The following is a 21,570-nucleotide window of genomic DNA, read 5'->3' as shown; positions in this document are numbered from 1 at the left end:
CATTTACCACCGCACGATTAGTCCCACAAATCTGAATCTAACAACCATCATTGATCTAATACCTCTATGGTGTGCACGTAGCAATTTCCATTGGCTATCCGTGCTTCTCCTGCAGAGAAATAGGGTGTGTTTGGTTCAAGTCCTGGGACACATTGGCCTGGCCTGGAAGCCTCCTGAGACGTGCCTGGTGGTGTTTGGTTTGTAACCTGAAATCTCAGACACATGCCTGGCCCGGTGGTCACCTGCTCTTGATTAGCCTGGCCAGTTCCGAGGCAACTTGTTTAGCCTGGTCCGGGCGGATGGAACCGGATGCCTGGGTTCCAGGCATCTTGTTTAGCCTGTACTTGATACATGCATGATGTACGCTCTGTTACATCACACCGGCAATCTATATTTTTTTAATGTTTAAACATTTCTCGCAGTCCAGGCTTCCAACCAAACAGCACATCCACACACATGCCTGGCCAGGCAAATTTCTTCTTTCTCCCAGGCCAACATTAGGCATTGATTTTTCCCAGGCATGAGGTCCAGGACTTGAACCAAGCACACCCATATTCCACCTACGCGCCCGACGCCCCTACAATCACGCAAATCTAATTGCTAACTTCTCCGCGATTGCATCTCTTCTAGCCCCTGCCTTCCCGCACCTATCGCCGCCACCCCTCGCTAAAATAAAACCCACACGCCCGACGGGCGACAACGCACGACCCTCCTCCCTCGAGCAGTGGCAGCGGAGCGGGGTGCAGGGTCTCAGCCAGGGCCGGCTCATAGGCCGGGGCAACGGGGCGACCGCCCTGGGCCCCTGGGAGGTAGGGGCCCCGGCCAGGTAAGACTACAATATACGTATTAGGTCCAGAAAAAGAAGAGGAAAAAAAAGAAAGCCCAAGCCCACCACGTAGCTAGCACTCACGGACCGAAGGAATCGATCGTTAGTTCGCTACGCTGCTGCAGCACTCCATCGATCTCCTTTGCCTCAAAAAATAATTAAATCCATCGATCCCCTCCAGTCTCCTCGGCTCCTCCCCGAATTCTCCAATCCCAAAGAACAGCGCCGCCGCTCCAGTGCACTTCCAAATTCGAGGTGCCACTCCCGTGCATCCATTAATGGAAACCGATGGTACTATTCCCTTCCCCAATCATCTCTCATTGCATCCTCAACGTCCCGCATCAGAGATGGTACGTATCCCTCCTTCGCCTAATCAAGTAGTCTTTTCATTCACTGTTAAACATCCCGCCTCTCCGTCTTTAATTGCTCCATCTGACATCTGCAATTCTTCTCTTCCTAGTTCATACTCCTCTCTTGGCCTGTTCTTCAAAGCTTCATTGGATCCAGGGTTGAGAAGGGGGTACGGGGAATAACTGTTGCAGCCTTGCAAATCTTGGAAGCTACATCGACAATTCGACATCAAGCCATATGCCCATATTCAGGTGCTTTTGTTCCCTGTATTGATAGTTTTTCTGCAATTGTATGGGGATGTGTGTTCTAAAAACTGTTTATCAATAAGAAAAGAAAGTGAAAAGAAAAACACAAATGGTTCAAGTTGCTATCAGTTTTGACAAGGTTTTCATACTTAGAAGAGCAAGATGATGGTATCTTTGTGCCACTTAGAAGAGCGATCTTTTGTATTACCTCGGAGAAATCCAAAACCCGGATGATCATTCCCGGAGTGTCCAGCCATCCTGATGCAGCCGCGCATTTTCGGCTCTAACTTTTGCATACGAACTCCGATTGAGATGTTTTTTTATCAAAATCAACCGCTTCGACGAGACGCACAACTTTCATGTTGAAACCTTTTTCCATTTGAGGCCATCTTAATTGTGTTTCAAGCCATTCTTTAATCTGGTGTCAACATGAGCATCTCTGAACTTGTCATAACTTTTGCATCCGAGCTCCGTTTTAGACCATCTTCATACCCATCTTGATCTTCTTGAAGAGAGCCATCTCATGGTGACTTTCAGTAATAAGTTTGAATTAATCTTGACATAGCTTCAAACTACTCTTCATGATCATGCCACTTTTGAGCGTCAACAAGTTCTTTGGACCATCAATCTATGCTATGTACTGAATTGCTTTCGAAATACAATATATTCTAAACAAAATTGTCCACAAGGCCCCATTTTGCCGTCTCGCCCCAGGGCCCCGAATATGTATGGACCAGGCCTGGTCTCAGCCTATGTCAACAGGCGGCGTGGTCCCTCTCCTCCATCGAGTAGCGGTGGTGGCACGGGACGCAGCGGGCTCGGCCTTCGTCGTCGGCGGCGGGGTTCCTCTCCTCCCCCGACCATCGGCGGCAGCACCGAACGCAACAGTCGGCCAGGGACACGACGATGCGTGCAAGGCGCGGCGGCGAAGCTGATTTGCCACAACACCACCATCAACGAGCATCCTAGCAACCGGCGATCCGTTAATATGACCTTTGATGTACAATGGCTTCAAGTGTTTCACCGGTTCTTTTGGCTTCTCGAAGATAGAGTTCTTAGGACCAAAATCCAGCTGGGCCACATCCTCTTCTTCACCTATAGCACGAAACTCGACACGTAAGTAATACACCATATTAATATCCATACCTTCCTGAGCCGGCGTAGATTCGTAATCCACCATCTCATCTCCCTGCTACCTCTTGAGCACTGCGTTGGTTTTCCCTTGAAGAGGAAAGGGTGATGCAGCAAAGTAGCGTAAGTATTTCCCTCAGTTTTTGAGAACCAAGGTATCAATCCAGTAGGAGGCCACGCACAAGTCCTCGCACCTACACAGACAAATATAAACCTCGCAACCAACGCAATAAAGGGGTTGTCAATCCCTTCACGGTCACTTACGAAAGTGAGATCTGATAAGATAATATTTTTGGTATTTTTATGATAAAGACTAAAAGTAAAGAAAGAAAAATAAACGGCGCCCGAAATAGCTTGTTGTCGGGAGATTAATATGATGGAGAATAGACCCGGGGGCCATAGGTTTCACTAGTGGCTTCTCTCGAGAGCATAAGTATTACGGTGGGTGAACAAATTACTTTTGAGCAATTGATAGAATTGAGCATAGTTATGAGAATATCTAAGTATGATCATGTATATAGGCATCACGTCCGCGACAAGTAGACCAACTCCTGCCTGCATCTACTACTATTACTCCACACATCGACCGCTATCCAGCATGCATCTAGAGTATTAAGTTCAAAAGAACAGAGTAACGCTTTAAGTAAGATGACATGATGTAGAGGGATAAACTCATGCAATATGATATAAACCCCATCTTGTTATCCTCGATGGCAACAATACAATACGTGCCTTGCTGCCCCTACTGTCACTGGGAAAGGACACCGCAAGATTGAACCCAAAGCTAAGCACTTCTCGCATTGCAAGAAAGATCAATCTAGTAGGCCAAACCAAACTGATAATTCGAAGAGACTTGCAAAGATAACCAATCATACATAAAAGAATTCAGAGAAGATTCAAATATTGTTCATAGATAAACTTGATCATAAACCCACAATTCATCGGTCTCAACAAACACACCGCAAAAGAAGATTACATCGAATAGATCTCCACGAGAATCGTGGAGAACTTTGTATTGAGACCCAAAGAGAGAGAAGAAGCCATCTAGCTAATAACTATGGACCCGAAGGTCTGAGGTAAACTACTCACACATCATCGGAGAGGCTATGGTGTTGATGTAGAAGCCCTCCGTGATCAATGCCCCCTCCAGCAGGACGCCGGAAAAGGCCCCAAGATGGGATCTCACGGGTACAGAAGGTTGCGGCGGTGGAATTAGGTTTTCGTGGATGCTTCTGTTGGTTTGGGGGTACGTAGGTATATATAGGAGGAAGAAGTACGTCGGCGGAGCAACGTGGGCCCCACGAGGGTGGAGGGCGCGCCTAGGGGCGGGGGTAGGCGCGCCCCCTACCTCGTGCCTTCCTGGTAGCTTTCTTGACGTAGGGTCCAAGTCCTCTGGATCACGTTCGTTCCAAAAATCACGTTCCCGAAGGTTCCATTCCGTTTGGACTCCGTTTGATATTCTTTTTCTGCGAAACTCTGAAATAGGCAAAAAACAACAATTCTGGGCTGGGCCTCCGGTTAATAGGATAGTCCCAAAAATAATATAAAAGTGTATAATAAAGCCCATTATTCATCCAAAACAGAATATAACATAGCATGAAGCAATCAAAAATTATAGATACGTTGGAGACGTATCAAGCATCCCCAAGCTTAATTCCTACTCGCCCTCGAGTAGGTAAATGATAAAAACAGAATTTTTGATGCGGAATGCTACTTGACATAATTTCAATGTAATTCTCTTAATTGTGGTATGAATATTCAGATCCGAAAGATTCAAGGCAAAAGTTTAATATTGACATAAAAATAATAATACTTCAAGCATACTAACTAAGCAATTATGTCTTCTCAAAATAACATGGCCAAAGAAAGTTATCCCTACAAAATCATATAGTCTGGCTATGCTCTATCTTCACCACACAAAGTATTTAAATCATGCACAACCCCGATGACAAGCCAAGCAATTGTTTCATACTTTTGGTGTTCTCAAACTTTTTCAATCTTCACGCAATACATGAGCGTGAGCCATGGATATAGCACTATATGTGGAATAGAATGGTGGTTGTGGAGAAAAAAAAAGGGAGAAGATAGTCTCACATCAACTAGGCGTATCAACGGGCTATGAAGATGCCCATCAATAGATATCAATGTGAGTGAGTAGGGATTGCCATGCAACGGATGCACTAGAGCTATAAGTATATGAAAGATCAACAAAAGAAACTAAGTGGGTGTGCATCCAACTCGCTTGCTCACGAAGACCTAGGGCATTTTGAGGAAGCCCATCATTGGAATATACAAGCCAAGTTCTATAATGAAAAATTCCCACTAGTATATGAAAGTGATATCATAGGAGACTCTCTATCATGAAGATCATGGTGCTACTTTGAAGCACAAGTGTGGTAAAAGGATAGTAACATTGTCCCTTCTCTCTTTTTCTCTCATTTTTTTATTTGGGCCTTTTCTCTTTTTTTTAGTCCGGAGTCTCATCCCGACTTGTGGGGGAATCATAGTCTCCATCATCCTTTCCTCACTTGGGACAATGCTCTAAAAATGATGATCACCACACTTTTATTTACTTACAACTCAACAATTACAACTCAATACTTAGAACAAAATATGACTCTATGTGAATGCCTCCGGCGGTGTACCGGGATATGCAATGAATCAAGAGTGACATGTATGAAAGAATTATGAATGGTGGCTTTGCCACAAATACAATGTCAACTACATGATCATGCAAAGCAATATGACAATGATGGAGCGTGTCATAGTAAACGGAACGGTGGTAAGTTGCATGGCAATATATCTCGGAATGGCTATGGAAATGCCATGATAGGTAGGTATGGTGGCTGTTTTGAGGAAGGTATATGGTGGGTGTATGATACCGGCGAAAAGTGCACAGTATTAGAGAGGCTAGCAATGGTGGAAGGAAGAAAGTGCGTATAATCCATGGACTCAACATTAGTCATAAAGAACTCATATACTTATTGCAAAAATCTACAAGTTATCAAAGCAAAGTATTACGCGCATGCTCCTAGGGGGATAGATTGGTAGGAAAAGACCATCGCTCATCCCCGACCGCCACTCATAAGGAAGACAATCAATAAATAAATCATGCTCCGACTTCATCACATAACGGTTCACCATACGTGCATGCTACGGGAATCACAAACTTTAACACAAGTATTCCTCAAATTCAAAACTACTCACTAGCATGACTCTAATATTACCATCTTCATATCTCAAAACAATTATCAAGTATCAAACTTCTCATAGTATTCAACACACTCTTAAGAATTTTTTTACTAATCTTGAATGCCTATCATAATTAAAGCAAATTACCACGCTGTTTTGTAGGACTCTCAAAATAATATAAGTGAAGCATGAGATAACTATAGTTTCTATAAAACAAATCCACCACCGTGCTCTAAAAGATATAAGTGAAGCACTAGAGCAAAAACTATATAACTCAAAAGATATAAGTGAAGCACATAGAGTATTCTAACAAATTCCGAATCATGTGTGTCTCTCTCAAAAGGTGTGTACAGCAAGGATGATTATGGTAACCTAACAAATAAAGACTCAAATAATACAAGACGCTCCAAGCAAAACACATATCATGTGGTGAATAAAAATATAGCTCCAAGTAAAGTTACCGATGGAAGTAGACGAAAGAGGGGATGCCTTCCGGGGCATCCCCAAGCTTTGGCTTTTAGGTGTCCTTAGATTATGTTGGGGTGCCATGGGCATCCCCAAGCTTAGGCTCTTGCCACTCCTTGTTCCATAATCCATCAAATCTTTTACCCAAAACTTGAAAACTTCACAACACAAAACTTAACAGAAAATCTCGTGAGCTCCGTTAGCGAAAGAAAACAAAACACCACTTCAAGGTACTGTAATGAACTCATTATTTATTTATATTGGTGTTAAACCTACTGTATTCCAACTTCTCTATGGTTTATAAACTATTTTACTAGCCATAGATTCATCAAAATAAGCAAACAACACACGAAAAACAGAATCTGTCAAAAACAGAACAGTCTGTAGTAATCTGTAACTAACGCAAACTTCTGGAACTCAAAAAATTCAGCCAAAATAGGACTACCTATACAATTTGTTTATTGATCAGCAGCAATTGGAATCAATATTTATCACGTTCTGGTGATTTTTAACAATTGTTTTCGTGAACAGAAAGTTTCTGGAATTTTCAGCAAGATCAAATAACTATCATCCAAGAAGATCCTATAGGTTTAACTTGGCACAAACACTAATTAAAACATAAAAACAAATCTAACCAGAGGCTAGATCAAATATTTATTCCTAAACAGAAGCAAAAAGCAAAAAACTAAAAATAAAATTGGGTTGCCTCCCAACAAGCGCTATCGTTTAACGCCCCTAGCTAGGCATAAAAGCAAGGATAGATCTAGGTATTGCCATCTTTGGTAGGCAATCCATAAGTGGCTCTCATAATAGATTCATAAGGTAATTTTATTTTCTTTCTAGGGAAGTGTTCCATGCCTTTGCTTAACGGAAATTGGAATCTAATATTCCCTTCCTTCATATCAATAATTGCACCAATCGTTCTAAGGAAAGGTCTACCAAGAATAATAGGACATGAAGGATTGCAATCTATATCAAGAACAATAAAATCTACGGGAATATAATTCCTATTTGCAACAATAAGAACATCATTAATTCTTCCCATAGGTTTCTTAATAGTGGAATCCGCAAGGTGCAAGTTTAAAGAACAATCATCAAAATCACGGAAACCTAGCAAATCACATAAAGTTTTTGGAATCGTGGAAACACTAGCACCCAAATCACACAAAGCATAGCATTCATGATCTTTAATTTTAATTTTAATAGTAGGTTCCCACTCATCATAAAGTTTTCTAGGGATAGAAACTTCCAACTCAAGTTTTTCTTCATAAGATTGCATCAAAGCATCAACGATATGTTTGGTAAAGGCTTTATTTTGACTATAAGCATGTGGAGAATTTAGCACGGATTGCAACAAGGAAATACAATCTATCAAAGAGCAATTATCATAATTAAATTCCTTGAAATCCAAAATAGTGGGTTCATTAATATCTAGAGTTTTGATCTCTTCAATCCCACTTTTACCAATTTTTGCATCAAGATCTAAAAACTCCGAATTTTTGGAACGCCTTCTAGGTAAAGGTGGATCATATTCAGTCCCATCATTATCAAGATTCATATTGCAAAACAAAGATTTAATAGGGGACACGTCGATAACTTTTAGATCTTCATCTTTATTTTCATAGAAACTAGAAGAACACGCTTTCACAAAACAATCTTTCTTAGCACGCATCCTAGCGGTTCTTTCTTTGCACTCATCAATGGAAATTCTCATGGCTTGAGAGACTCATTGATATCATGCTTAGGTGGAATAGATCTAAGTTTCAAGGAATCAACATCAAGAGAAATTCTATCAACGTTCCTAGCCAATTCATCAACTTTAAGCAATTTTTCTTCAAGCAAAGCATTGAAATTCTTTTGCGAATTCATAAATTCTTTAACACTAGTCTCAAATTCAGAAGGCATCTTATTAAAATTTCCATAAGAATTTGTAGGAATTACCATAATTATTAGAGGAATTACTAGGATACAGCCTAGGATTAAAGTTTCCTCTATATGCGTTGTTACCAAAATTATTCCTACCAACAAAATTCACATCCATAGATTCATTATTATTCTCAATCAAAGTAGACAAAGGCATATCATTAGGATCAGAAGAAACACTTTTAGTAGCAAATAATTTCATAAGTTCATCCATCTTTCCACTCAAAACATTAATTTCTTCTATCGCATGCACTTTTTTATTAGTAGATCTTTCGGTGTGCCATTGAGAATAATTAACCATAATATTATCTAGGAGTTTAGTAGCTTCTCCTAAAGTGATTTCCATAAAAGTGCCTCCCGCGGCCGAATCTAAAAGATTTCTAGAAGCAAAATTCAATCCGGCATAAATTTTTGTATAATCATCCAAAGATTTAAACCATGTGTAGGGCAATTACGTATCATTAATTTCATCCTCTCCCAAGCTTGTGCAACATGTTCATGATCAAGTTGCTTAAAATTCATAATATCGTTTCTAAGAGAGATGATCTTAGCGGGAGGAAAATACTTAGAGATAAAAGCATCTTTGCACTTATTCCAAGAATCAATACTATTTTTAGGCAAAGATGAAAACCAAGCTTTAGCGCGATCTCTAAGCGAAAAAGGAAATAGCTTCAATTTAACAGTATCATTGTCCACATCTTTCTTCTTTTGCATATCACACAAATCAACGAAGCTATTTAGATGGGTAGCGGCATCTTCACTAGGAAGGCCGACGAATTGATCTTTCATGACAAGATTCAATAAGGCAGTATTGATTTCACAAGATTCAGTATCGGTAAGAGGAGAAATCGGAGTGCTAAGAAAATCATTGTTGTTGGTATTGGTAAAGTCACACAATTTGGTATTATCTTGAGCCATCGTGACAAGCAAGCAATCCAACACACGAGCAAACAAGAAGCGAGCAAAAAAAAGGCAAACGGAAAAGAGAGAGGGCGAATAAAACGGCAAGGGTGAAGTGGGGGAGAGGAAAACGAGAGGCAAATGGAAAATAATGTAATGCGGGAGATAAGAGTTTGTGATGGGTACTTGGTATGTTGACTTTTGCGTAGACTCCCCGACAACGGCACCAGAAATCCTTCTTGCTACCTCTTGAGCACTGCGTTGGTTTTCCCTTGAAGAGGAAAGGGTGATGCAGCAAAGTAGCGTAAGTATTTCCCTCATTTTTTGAGAACCAAGGTATCAATCCAGTAGGAGGCCACGCACAAGTCCCTCGCACCTACACAAACAAATATAAACCTCGCAACCAACGCAATAAAGGGGTTGTCAATCCCTTCACGGTCACTTACGAAAGTGAGATCTGATAGATATGATAAGATAATATTTTTGGTATTTTTATGATAAAGACTAAAAGTAAAGAAAGCAAAATAAACGGCGCCAGAAATAGCTTGTTGTCGGGAGATTAATATGATGGAGAATAGACCCGGGGGCCATAGGTTTCACTAGTGGCTTCTCTCGAGAGCATAAGTATTACGGTGGGTGAACAAATTACTGTTGAGCAATTGATAGAATTGAGCATAGTTATGAGAATATCTAGGTATGATCATGTATATAGGCATCACGTCCGCGACAAGTAGACCGACTCCTGCCTGCATCTACTACTATTACTCCACACATCGACCGCTATCCAGCATGCATCTAGAGTATTAAGTTCAAAAGAACAGAGTAACGCTTTAAGTAAGATGACATGATGTAGAGGGATAAACTCATGCAATATGATATAAACCCCATCTTGTTATCCTCGATGGCAACAATACAATACGTGCCTTGCTGCCCCTACTGTCACTGGGAAAGGACACCGCAAGATTGAACCCAAAGCTAAGCACTTCTCGCATTGCAAGAAAGATCAATCTAGTAGGCCAAACCAAATTGATAATTCGAAGAGACTTGCAAAGATAACCAATCATACATAAAAGAATTCAGAGAAGATTCAAATATTGTTCATAGATAAACTTGATCATAAACCCACAATTCATCGGTCTCAACAAACACACCGCAAAAGAAGATTACATCGAATAGATCTCCACGAGAATCGTGGAGAACTTTGTATTGAGATCCAAAGAGAGAGAAGAAGCCATCTAGCTAATAACTATGGACCCGAAGGTCTGAGGTAAACTACTCACACATCATCGGAGAGGCTATGGTGTTGATGTAGAAGCCCTCTGTGATCAATGCCCCCTCCGGCAGGACGCCGGAAAAGGCCCCAAGATGGGATCTCACGGGTATAGAAGGTTGCGGCGGTGGAATTAGGTTTTCGTGGATGCTTCTATTGGTTTGGGGGTACGTAGGTATATATAGGAGGAAGAAGTACGTCGGCGGAGCAACGTGGGCCCCACGAGGGTGGAGGGCGCGCCTAGGGGGGGGGGGTAGGCGCGCCCCCTACCTCGTGCCTTCCTGGTAGCTTTCTTGACGTAGGGTCCAAGTCCTCTGGATCACGTTCGTTCCAAAAATCACGTTCCCGAAGGTTCCATTCCGTTTGGACTCCGTTTGATATTCTTTTTCTGCGAAACTCTGAAATAGGCAAAAAACAGCAATTCTGGGCTGGGCCTCCGGTTAATAGGTTAGTCCCAAAAATAATATAAAAGTGTATAATAAAGCCCATTATTCATCCAAAACAGAATATAACATAGCATGAAGCAATAAAAAATTATAGATACGTTGGAGACGTATCACTCCCCCTCCCCCTCCCCCTCCCGAGCCGCCCCCCGCGTGGGCGACCGGGAGGCCCCCAGATCCCGTCAGCCGGACCTCCCCCACTCCTCCTCCTCCCTCGCCGCCGCCCAAGGGCGCGGCCAGGCGAAGCCTTGCCGTCGCCGGCGATGGCGGGTACTCGGGCCATCTCGCTCGGGTGGGGTTGGCGCGGGCCGGCGCCCCCGGGCCGGAGCGTGGTGGCGGTCCGGACGCCACGACGGGTGGTGGCAGCGCCTCGGCGACTTCGCTTCCCCGCGGCAGGAGGCCTCGCGATCTGGTGCGTTGCGGCCGCCAGGGACGGCGGCGGCGTGACCGGATCGGTTCGCGGCGGCGCGACCGGATCTATGCCCAAGTGTGGGCCTTGATCACTGGTCTGCCGTCGGCACGGTGGCGGGTGCGACTCGTCGGCAGCTGGGCAGATCCGCCGGGATTCTACCCTTGTTTGGTCCTTGACAGCGCGGGCAACTCCGGGGGAAACCCTAGATCTCCTTGGAATCGAGCGATGGTGGCGCTTTTGCATCGTAGTCCCTCTTTAGGGCATTGTTTTGGAGTTTACTCCGGTTGAAGGGACCAGCGACGTCGGCGGCGCACGTCTGGTGGAGCAACTGCCGATGAAAATCGCGCCGACTACGGTCATGGCGGACGATGGAGGCGTCTTTGATGTCGTCTCCTTGTCGAGGCATCGTCGTTGCAGTCTGCGTCATCAGGCTCGGGATGCTCTGGGGAAAACCCTAGATCTGGGTCTTTCGGATCGGACGATGATGGTGTTTTATCGCTTTCCCTCCTGGGGGCATCGTTTTGGAGTAAGTGATGGTTGGGGGGATGGTGGAGCGGTGCTTCATCTCATACATTGATGGCGACGAATATCGGCGGCATGGCGCTGTGGAGGCTCGGTGTCTGATGCACGGAGATGGACTCGCGCAGGAGGAGGTTGCTATCTAGCGTCATGGTGACGTCGATGGCAGAGTGGCCAGACAAGGTAGAAGCCCCAATATGATCTGAAGACGGACCTGTGGAAGATGGCGGCGACGACACACGAGTGCGTCTGACCGGATTGTGTCCCAGACCCGGTATGTGGCTCGGCTGGGGCTTCCGGCTTTTGATGTTAGGCTTAGGTGAGTAGTCTGGGTAGTGGCCCAGCTAGCACCCCTTCATCATTTGGACAGGAGTAGCGGCAGATGTTGCCAAGATGGTGGATTCAGGCATATTGTTGTAATACTTTGTAAGGTCCTCGAGAATAATCAATGAAGTGGCCGTATGCATCTCCCAGATGCAGAGGCCGGGGGTCATCCTCCTTTTCTCAAAAAAAATCTTCATCTCCCAATGTGTATATTGGGCTTAAAGTTCCCTCAATTGAAAGGGATGTTTCAGGTGGTGTGGACGATGTAATAGGGGTCGCATCATCCTCTTTTGATGGTTAAGGTGTTGCTGCAGCTAATGTAGAAGCATCTGTGTTTTGTTTTTGTTTAGGCCTCCACACTTGTTTTGTGAGTGCCATGGGCCGAATTTCACTTAACAATTCGTCCCTTTGCCTCTCCTCTTTGTGCTCTACCTTCTCGTGGTTCCTCATGCGTTGTAATCTCCTTTTCATGGTCTTGGTTAAACTGGGAAGTCACCACTTAGGTTGAGCATATTTGGGATCCCTATGTTTGGCCCTGCTTGTGCTAGCCTCATGATCATTAGCCATGGAACCCCGTTGAACAATAAGAATATCACCATTAGAATTAGCCGGATTACCAACAATCGGCTTTGTGATCTCCTTTTGCTTGTCGCATTTTGAAATTTCCACATTAGGTGACTTAACACGCCACACTTTTTTATTGACCTTGCTTGGAGAAATTTTTGTTGGCTGATTAGCAACATGGATCGAATGGCCTTGTGTGGGATAATAAAGCCTCTCACGAGCAAGCCTTCTAGGTGCTGCCCACCCCATACGAAAAGCATAAGGAGCCATTGGGGGCTGCCCCCATCCTCCATTGAAATCTCCCATGTAATATGGCGCATAGGGGGGTTTTGACATCCATGGTGTCGGTGCCCATGACCCATATGGCCTTGCATGGCGTCGAAACTCTTGCTCCGAAGGCGATCTGGAATGCTTTGAATGTGATGGCCGATTAGAGCTAGAACCGGCCGCTTGACTTGCATATTTGGATAGAAACATATCAAAAGTTGGCTTGATTCTCTTGTGCTTAGTTTCATTCTTTTTCCACTTGCCAACTTCTAAATTCTTGGGATTGATCAATTTAACATGAGTATCCTCTTGTACTTGTGGTTGCCCCCTGAGTGTAGCATTTTTTATAGTGATCTTCAACACTTCCTTGCCATCGGGTTGCTTCTCAAGCACAATCTTTCTTCCCAAGACCTTGTCGCCCTCCTTGCTATTCTTGGGTTCACCAATAACAACATTATCTTTATTAGCGAATTCGGCTATGTTAGGCCGAATTAACATTTTCTTCCCTTCCAAGTCTATGGTGTTTATCGGGAAGGGTTGTTTATCAACTTGCATCTCAGCAAAATTCAATCATCCGTCATTAATGGCCGATTGTATCTGTCGTCAAAAACATTGCAATCGTTAGTAGCATGAGAAAATGAATTGTGGTACTTGCAATAAGCACACCATTTCAGCTCCTCAAACGGCTGTATGGTGTGTGATATTCTAATCATCTTATCTTGCAAGAGGGCGTCAATTTTTTTATCACACTTAGATATATCAAAAGTAAACTTCATCTCCTCATCACGATTCTTGCGAATCGGCTTAAGAGCATTGCATGTATAGGGTCTGGCCTTTGAGGACCAAACAAATTCAGTAGTATAAACATCAACTTCATCGTTCGAATTATCATCATCGTGTTCAACCATATGCATTCTAGGACGATCGGTTGTAGACCTATGAATCTCTTTACTTTGATTCTCTTGAGCCAAAGCTTTTTGTAAGACTTGATTAATGCTCAAAAACTTGTAACTTTCTAGCCTCTCTTTAATGTGAGTTTTCAAACCATTAAGAACAAGATCTGCCAAGTCTCTCTCAGTTATCACTAAGCTATAACATTGATTTTTTATATCTCTAAATCTTTTGACATAATCGGTGACCGATTCATCATGTTTTTGCCTAACCGATGTAAGATGTGACAACTAGCTCATTATCACCGTTATAAAAGTGATCATGAAACTTTTGCTCTAATTGCAACCATAAGAGAATTGAGCCTTGTGGTAAAGCAGCAAACCATGAAAATGCGGTACCAGTTAAAGACAAGGGAAATAAACGCACTTTCAACTCTTCTGTGGAACCTGCTTGACCCAACTTTGCTAGATACTGACTCACATGCTCCCAAGTTGTTTTCGTACCCTCACCACTATATTTAACAAAATCAGGAACCTTATAACCTTGAGGGTAAGAAATTGCATCGAAGTGTTCAGGATAAGGCTTTTGGTACACACGACTCTTTACTTTCGGCTCGTTTCCGAAAGTTTCTAGAAACATCTTATGCAAATACTCCCTTAATTTAGCTAAAATTGGATCCGAGGTAGATGAAGATGTTTGTGGCAATGACATAGGAGCAACCTGAGTACTAGCTAGTGGTGCAACTTGTGGGATGGGTGCCAAACCATAATTCGGAGGAAGACCAAACATGCTTGCGCCTATGGGTGGTGTGACAAAGTGATTCGGCGTTGACGGTGAATTGGGCACACTCATAATAGGATTAGGATATGCAGGTGCAGCCACAAGCTGGTTGGTTTGACTAGGGTAAACATTCAACGGCATACTATATTATTGTTGTATAGGAGGTGCCGATGAAATAGTTAAAGTTAGACTAGGGTTTTCAGATACACCAACAGTACCACTAGATGACGCAGGCATATTTTTCTTAGTATTTGCCATAAAAGAATTGTACGTCATCACATTACCCTTACCAACAAGACTTTCAATCACAGCCACTTGCTCTGGAGAAAAAACTTTACTCACAGTGATTACATCTTATTCGTCAATGAGGGGAGGAAAATTGACGTTTCCAACCGGAGTGATGTTGCCTTGACGGTCCTTCTTGAAACTTGCAAGAAACGCCACCAAATCCTCCTCCTCGTGCTTCTTCTTGAGCGCTTCAAAAGCCTCTTCACGCTGCTTCTTGCGTGTTTCATAGGCTTGGCGATGTTCCTCCGATAGTTCATCAAGATTGGGCTTAATGATGTTATTAGCGTCAACTTCTGAGGGCTTGGGGAGATCCGACATGGTTGATGATGATTCTTGATCTTTCGTCCCCAGCGGAGTCGCCAAAAAGTGTGTTCGCACACGAACACGTCACCGTGTACCTCCAACGCCGAGGGTTATGCACCGCAGCTCACGTCGAAGGAGACCCGTCCGGAAGCGCGGTACGCAAGCAATCCGGCGGGCGATTTTCAGGACCCGAAACCCCACGCGCCTGGGAGGGACTCTGTCTGGACGCGCAGCGGCTATGGGTTGCCCTAGGTCGGTTCACCTGCCCCTAGAGCCTCGAGGATCGCTGCCCTTCAATACGAAGAACGAACGAAGAACGAGAGAGAAAGAACAAGGGAGAGATGTAAAACTAGGGTAAAAAGTATATGGGTTTTGCGATTGTGTCTTGTTGTTCAATCGGCCGTCACCCCTTAGGTATATAAGAGGCGGATGGACTTCCCGTACAAGGAAAGATTTAGAATTCACGTTCAAAACCCTAGATGGGTCCAACTCGGAATCCAAACTTTCTAAAACTGTTCGGTTTACATCCTGGCTGCATCTCCCAGTCATGTTTGAGGGAGTAAACTACCTCGGATGGAAACGTGCCCAAAAGCAATCTTGACCATTTCGACGAGAGGAACAACTTTCATGTTGAACGCTTTTTTATCAGAGGCCATCTTGAGGGGTTTTTCAGCTGTTTTCCGAAGTCTGCGGCAGAAAAATCCAAAATCCGGACAAACATCCCCGGAGTGTCCACCCAACCTCAGAGAAATCCAAAACCCGGATGATCATTCACGGAGTGTCCAGCCATCCTGATGCAGCCGCTCATTTTTGGCTCTAACTTTTGCATACGAACTCCGATTGAGACGTTTTTTGTATCAAAATCAACCGCTTCGACGAGACGCACAACTTTCATGTTGGAACCTTTTTCCATTTGAGGCCATCTTAATTGGGTTTCAAGCCATTCTTTAATCTGGTGTCAACATGAGCATCTCTGAACTTGTCATAACTTTTGCATCCGAGCTCCATTTTAGAACATCTTCATACACATCTTGATCTTCTCGAAGAGAGAGTAATAAGTTTGAATTAATCTTGACATAGCTTCAAACTACTCTTCATGATCGTGCCACTTTTGAGCGTCAACACATGCCCCCCTATTTTTCGGCAAAGCTAGCATGCCGAAAAATAACTTGTACCATGTTTGTTCTAAGGACGATGTCAACACTCCATCGGCCATTTATATGTGCTTAGGGCGATAAATCTATATCGGCCATTGATTTTAACTTCTTATTTACATCATACCTTTGAACCGATTACCACCAATCGGCTTCAAAGAGACGGGAATAAACCTGTTCCTTGTGGCACTAAGGAAATCAAACTCCGAGAGAGGTCACGCCCTGTTAAGCAAGTAACATCGGGATGATTCCAATCCACCGATGCATCGGCCAAAGCAACACAAGCCAAATTATCCGCGTGAATGACTTCTACCTCATCATCGATCCATTGTATTAAGAATTGATGCATGGTAGATGGCACACATTGGTTAGCATGAACCCATTCACGGCCTAATATAACATTATAGTTACCTTGCACCTCCGGAAGAATGTGGTGGACAAAGTTTTGCTTCTCACAATGAGTTCAATGCACATCACACCTTTGGTCTTTGTCTTTTCTTTACCCTCAAATCCATTAAGTACCATATTGGTCTTCATCAATGCATCATCATCTAACCCAAACTTCTTGAAGACCGAATAGGGCATAAGATCTACCACAGCACCACCATCAACGAGCATCCTAGCAACCGGCGATCCGTTAATATGACCTTTGAGGTACAATGGCTTCAAGTGTTTCACCGGTTCTTTTGGCTTCTTGAAGATAGAGTTCTTAGGACCAAAATCCAGCTGGGCCACATCCTCTTCTTCACCTATAGCACGAAACTCAGCAGGTAAGTAATACACCATATTAATATCCATACCTTCCTGAGCCGGCGTAGATTCGTAATCCACCATCTCATCTTCATCTCCCAATGTGTATATTGGGCTTAAATTTCCCTCAATTGAAAGGGATGTTTCAGGTGGTGTGGACGATGTAATAGGGGTCACATCATCCTCTTTTGATGGTGAAGGTGTTGCCGCAACTAATGTAGAAGCATCTGTGTTTTGTTTTTGTTTAGGCCTCCACACTTGTTTTGTGAGTGCCATGGGCCGAATTTCACTTAACAATTCGTCCCTTTGCCTCTCCTCTTTGTGCTCTACCTTCTCGTGGTTCCTCATGCGTTGTAATCTCCTTTTCATGGTCTTGGTTAAACCGGGAGGACACCACTTAGGTTGAGCATATTTGGGATCCCTATGTTTGGCCCTGCTTGTGCTAGCCTCATGATCATTAGCCATGGAACCCCGTTGAACAATAAGAATATCACCATTAGAATTAGCCGGATTACCAACAATCGGCTTTGTGATCTCCTTTTGCTTGTCGCATTCTGAAATTTCCACATTAGGTGACTTAACACGCCACACTTTTTTATTGACCTTGCTTGGAGAAATTTTTGTTGGCTGTTAGCAACATGGCTCGAACAACCTTGTGTGGGATAATAAAGCCTCTCATGAGCAGGCCTTCTAGGTGCTACCCACCCCATACGAAAAGCATAAGGAGCCATTGGGGGCTGCCCCCATCCTCCATTGAAATCTCCCATGTAATATGGCGCATAGGGGGGTTGTGACATCCATGGTGTCGGTGCCCATGACCCATATGGCCTTGCATGGCGTCGAAACTCTTGCTCTGGAGGCGATCTTGAACGCTTTGAATGCGATGGCCGATTAGAGCTAGAACCGGCCGCTTGACTTGCATATTTGGATAGCAACATATCAAGAGTTGGCTTAATTCTCTTGTGCTTAGTTTCATTCTTTTTCCACTTGCCAACTTCTGAATTCTTGGGCTTGATCAATTTAACATGAGTATCCTCTTGTACTTGTGGTTGCCCCCCGAGTGTAGCATTTTTTATAGTGATCTTCAACACTTCCTTGCCATCGGGTTGCTTCTCAAGCACAATCTTTTTTCCCAAGACCTTGTCGCCCTCCTTGCTATTCCTGAGTTCACCAATAACAACATTATCTTTATTAGCGGATTCGGCTATGTTAGGCCGAATTAACATTTTCTTCCCTTCCAAGTCTATGGTGTTTATCGGGAAGGGCTGTTTATCAACTTGCATCTCAGCAAAATTCAATCGTCCTTCATTAATGGCCGATTGTATCTTTCGTCGAAAAACATTGCAATCGTTAGTAGCATGAGAAAATGAATTGTGGTACTTGCAATAAGCGCGCCGTTTCAGCTCCTCAAACGGCGGTATGGTGTGTGATATTCTAATCATCTTATCTTGCAAGAGGGCGTCAAAAAATTTATCACACTTAGATATATCAAAAGTAAACTTCATCTCCTCATCATGATTCTTGCGAATCGGCTTAAGAGCATTGCACGTATAGGGTCTGGCCTTTGAGGACCAAACAAATTTAGTAGTATAAACATCAACTTCATCGTCCGAATTATCATCATTGTGTTCAACCATATGCATTCTAGGACGATCGGTTGTAGACCTATGAATCTCTTTACTTCGATTCTCTTGAGCCAAAGCTTTTTGTAAGACTTGAGTAATGCTCAAAAACTTGTAACTTTCTAGCCTCTCTTTAATGTGAGTTTTCAAACCATTAAGAATAAGAGCTGCCAAGTCTCTCTCAGTTATCACTAAGCTATAACATCGATTTTTTATATCTCTAAATCTTTTGACATAATCGGTGACTGATTCATCATGTTTTTGCCTAACCGATGTAAGATGTGACAACTTTAGCTCATTATCACCGCTATAAAAGTGATCATGAAAATTTTGCTCGAATTGCGACCATAAGAGAATGGAGCCATGTGGTAAAGCAGCAAACCATGAAAATGCGGTACCAGTTAAAGACAAGGGAAATAAACGCACATTCAACTCTTCTATGGAACCTGCTTCACCCAACTGTGCTAGATATTGACTCACATGCTCCCAAATTGTTTCGTATCGAACCTCGAGCATTATTGATGGCTCCCGCTCCCGCTCCCCCTCCTCCCTCCTCGCCGGCCTCCGGCCAAGCTCCAGCCACCAAAAACCCTCCGGTCGTCCCTCCGCCTGACCTAGCTCTAGCCACCAACCCTTTAGACGAGCTCCTCCCCTCTATGGCACCACCACCCTCGCCATTCTTTGACCTGCCCTATGTCAAAGCCGGACAGGTTGCGCTCTGCTGCTTCCTGGGCTGCGGCAATGCCATGGGATTGGAGTTCGAAGATGATTGCTGCTACTACCTCCGCCTCGACATCACCACCCCAGCCCTACACCTCGCCTCGCCGCTCTACATCGTCTTCGGCTACTCCAACCGCCACCTTGATGCCATAGTTGTCGCCGCTCTGCTTCAAGCCGCCTTTGGTGGCTCTGCTGCTAACTTCTTCGTTGCCAAATGTTCTTCCCTGGTCTTTCGCTTCCATGTTGCCTCTGCGCGTGTTGCAGAGCTCATCCTCGCCCAAACCACAATCCGTCACCGCAATTACTCATTCTCTTTTGCTAGAACCCTACCCCCGCTCCCACCTCCATCACACTTGTTGCGACTTGTATGTCGATTGCACAACTGCTCCAAATCCCCGAGGATCCGGTCCTCCACTTCGAAAGCATAGCTTGGGCACAATGCCGATCGTCAGTCTCCATTCATCCACCAAACTAGCCGCACGGATGCCGCATGTACGCGCGCGTCATACAGTTTCCTATCACCCTCGATGCCACTACTTTGGGCCTCATCCTCGATAGCCTCTTCGGCGGCGTCCACCACCAATTCAATGTCACGAATGACGGGGACTCCTGCTTCTCCTTCACTCTTGCCTCGCCTGATGTTGCCACGCTCATCGCCTCCATGGGCGACTTCCGCAAGCTGGGCATGCTGACCTTCTTCCCCTGGCCACTGCCTATGGGGGGTGCCCGTCGATTGCCTTCTGGGGTCACCTTGCCGTCGTCGTTTGGTGCCGCGTCTCCTTCGCCGTCGGTGGTCGATCCTGCAATCCTGCCACCTGCGTCAACAACTCTTGATCTACCCAAGGAGCGTCGTCAACGGCCTGGTATTAGCTTCTTTTATCGTATGCTTAATGTTAATCGCTTTAGCCAGCTTACACCACACATGCAATACACCCACCACACGCACCTGTTTTGGATTACCTTCCTGCCAATTACTGTTAGGCTTAATGAACTGCTAGTTGAGTCTGCCCTAAACCACCGTTTTTCGGCCAAACAAGATTTTCTTGCAGTCAAAGTTCATGAGCACATTTTCAAGTCTGGCATCTTCTCCCGCTCAATCAAAATTCAAATCCTCAAGCATCGGTCCCTTGATTTTGAAGGGTTTCGGCTCTTTCTCTTTGACCAGCTAGAATCGGCCGTTGATCACTGTAGTCGCTTCCTTCATAATTATAACAAGTTTGCATACCCTACCCTGCCCCCTCGACCGGCCTCCATCCTTGGCCCTTTTGACCACTAGCACTTGCATGTCCTTGCACCACAGCAGCCCCCCGTGGTCGCACGCTTGCTGCACGTCCGGCCTGCCCCGCATGCACCTATGGCCCACTGCATGCATAATGATGGCCGTGCGGCGCCCCCAGACACACCAAATCTCGCAAAAGATCCGTACGCTGCGCCTGATTCGGCGCATGCGGGCGGAGATGGCGCGCGCTCCCAGGCCCCCCTCCCTGTCTCTCTGTCTATGCCAAATTTGGACGACCCGCTTGCCCGCCCCGCGTCTAATCCGGGCTCCGCCGCGCCGCCCCCTGTCTCCCCACGCGCGGCCCCGGCGACCGCATCAAAAGAGAATCTTATGTTGGGAACCGACGAGGCGGAGAGATCATGCGCTCGCCCGTCGTTGCAGCTCTCCCACGCTGCCTCTGATCAGCATCTAGACCTCATCATCACACCTAATCACCCCCTACATCCTACCCCGTCCGCTCGATCACCACGACACAGCCCATCGTCCCTCGCCCACTGACACACGCAACGGGTCCAGCCGCCCTGACGGTGGATATGTCACCCATACGGTCCAACAATAACACGACGATTTCATATAGAGATGCTCTCCTTTCCTCCCCCCGCCCCCAGCCATCCACATCCTCACCCCCCCTATATAACACTTCGACGCTTCCTTCCTCCTCAACTGCGCTCTCGCACTCCTCCACCCACCCAAAGGAAGAGGCGCTACTTCCGGTGCCTTGCCCTAGATCACTGTGTAGAGACCTACCGCGACCCCGTCCGCTGCGCTCGCTGCTGGAGGAGCGGCCACCGTAGCCGTGACTGCAGGTATAGGAGAATCTGGCCCTTCTTCCCTCCTCTTCCCGATGCTTTCTCTTCTAGACCTAATCCAGCACTTTGCACTCGCAGCATGGACTCCGCCGGCTCCTCTTCGGCGGCGGCTCGCGCTTCGCGTACGCTCATGATCGGTGAC

General features: G+C 45.0%; 1 pseudogene; it reads left to right on the top strand.

Annotated features, from left to right (window-relative positions):
* Positions 1-19,141: 19,141 nt before the first annotated feature.
* On the top strand, positions 19,142-20,616 carry LOC123171128 (uncharacterized; annotated as a pseudogene).
* Positions 20,617-21,570: the final 954 nt, after the last annotated feature.

The sequence above is a fragment of the Triticum aestivum genome, chromosome 7D (assembly GCF_018294505.1).
Source record: "Triticum aestivum cultivar Chinese Spring chromosome 7D, IWGSC CS RefSeq v2.1, whole genome shotgun sequence".
NCBI classification, from domain to species: Eukaryota; Viridiplantae; Streptophyta; class Magnoliopsida; order Poales; family Poaceae; genus Triticum; species Triticum aestivum.
This window is presented reverse-complemented; position numbering and strand designations above follow the sequence as displayed.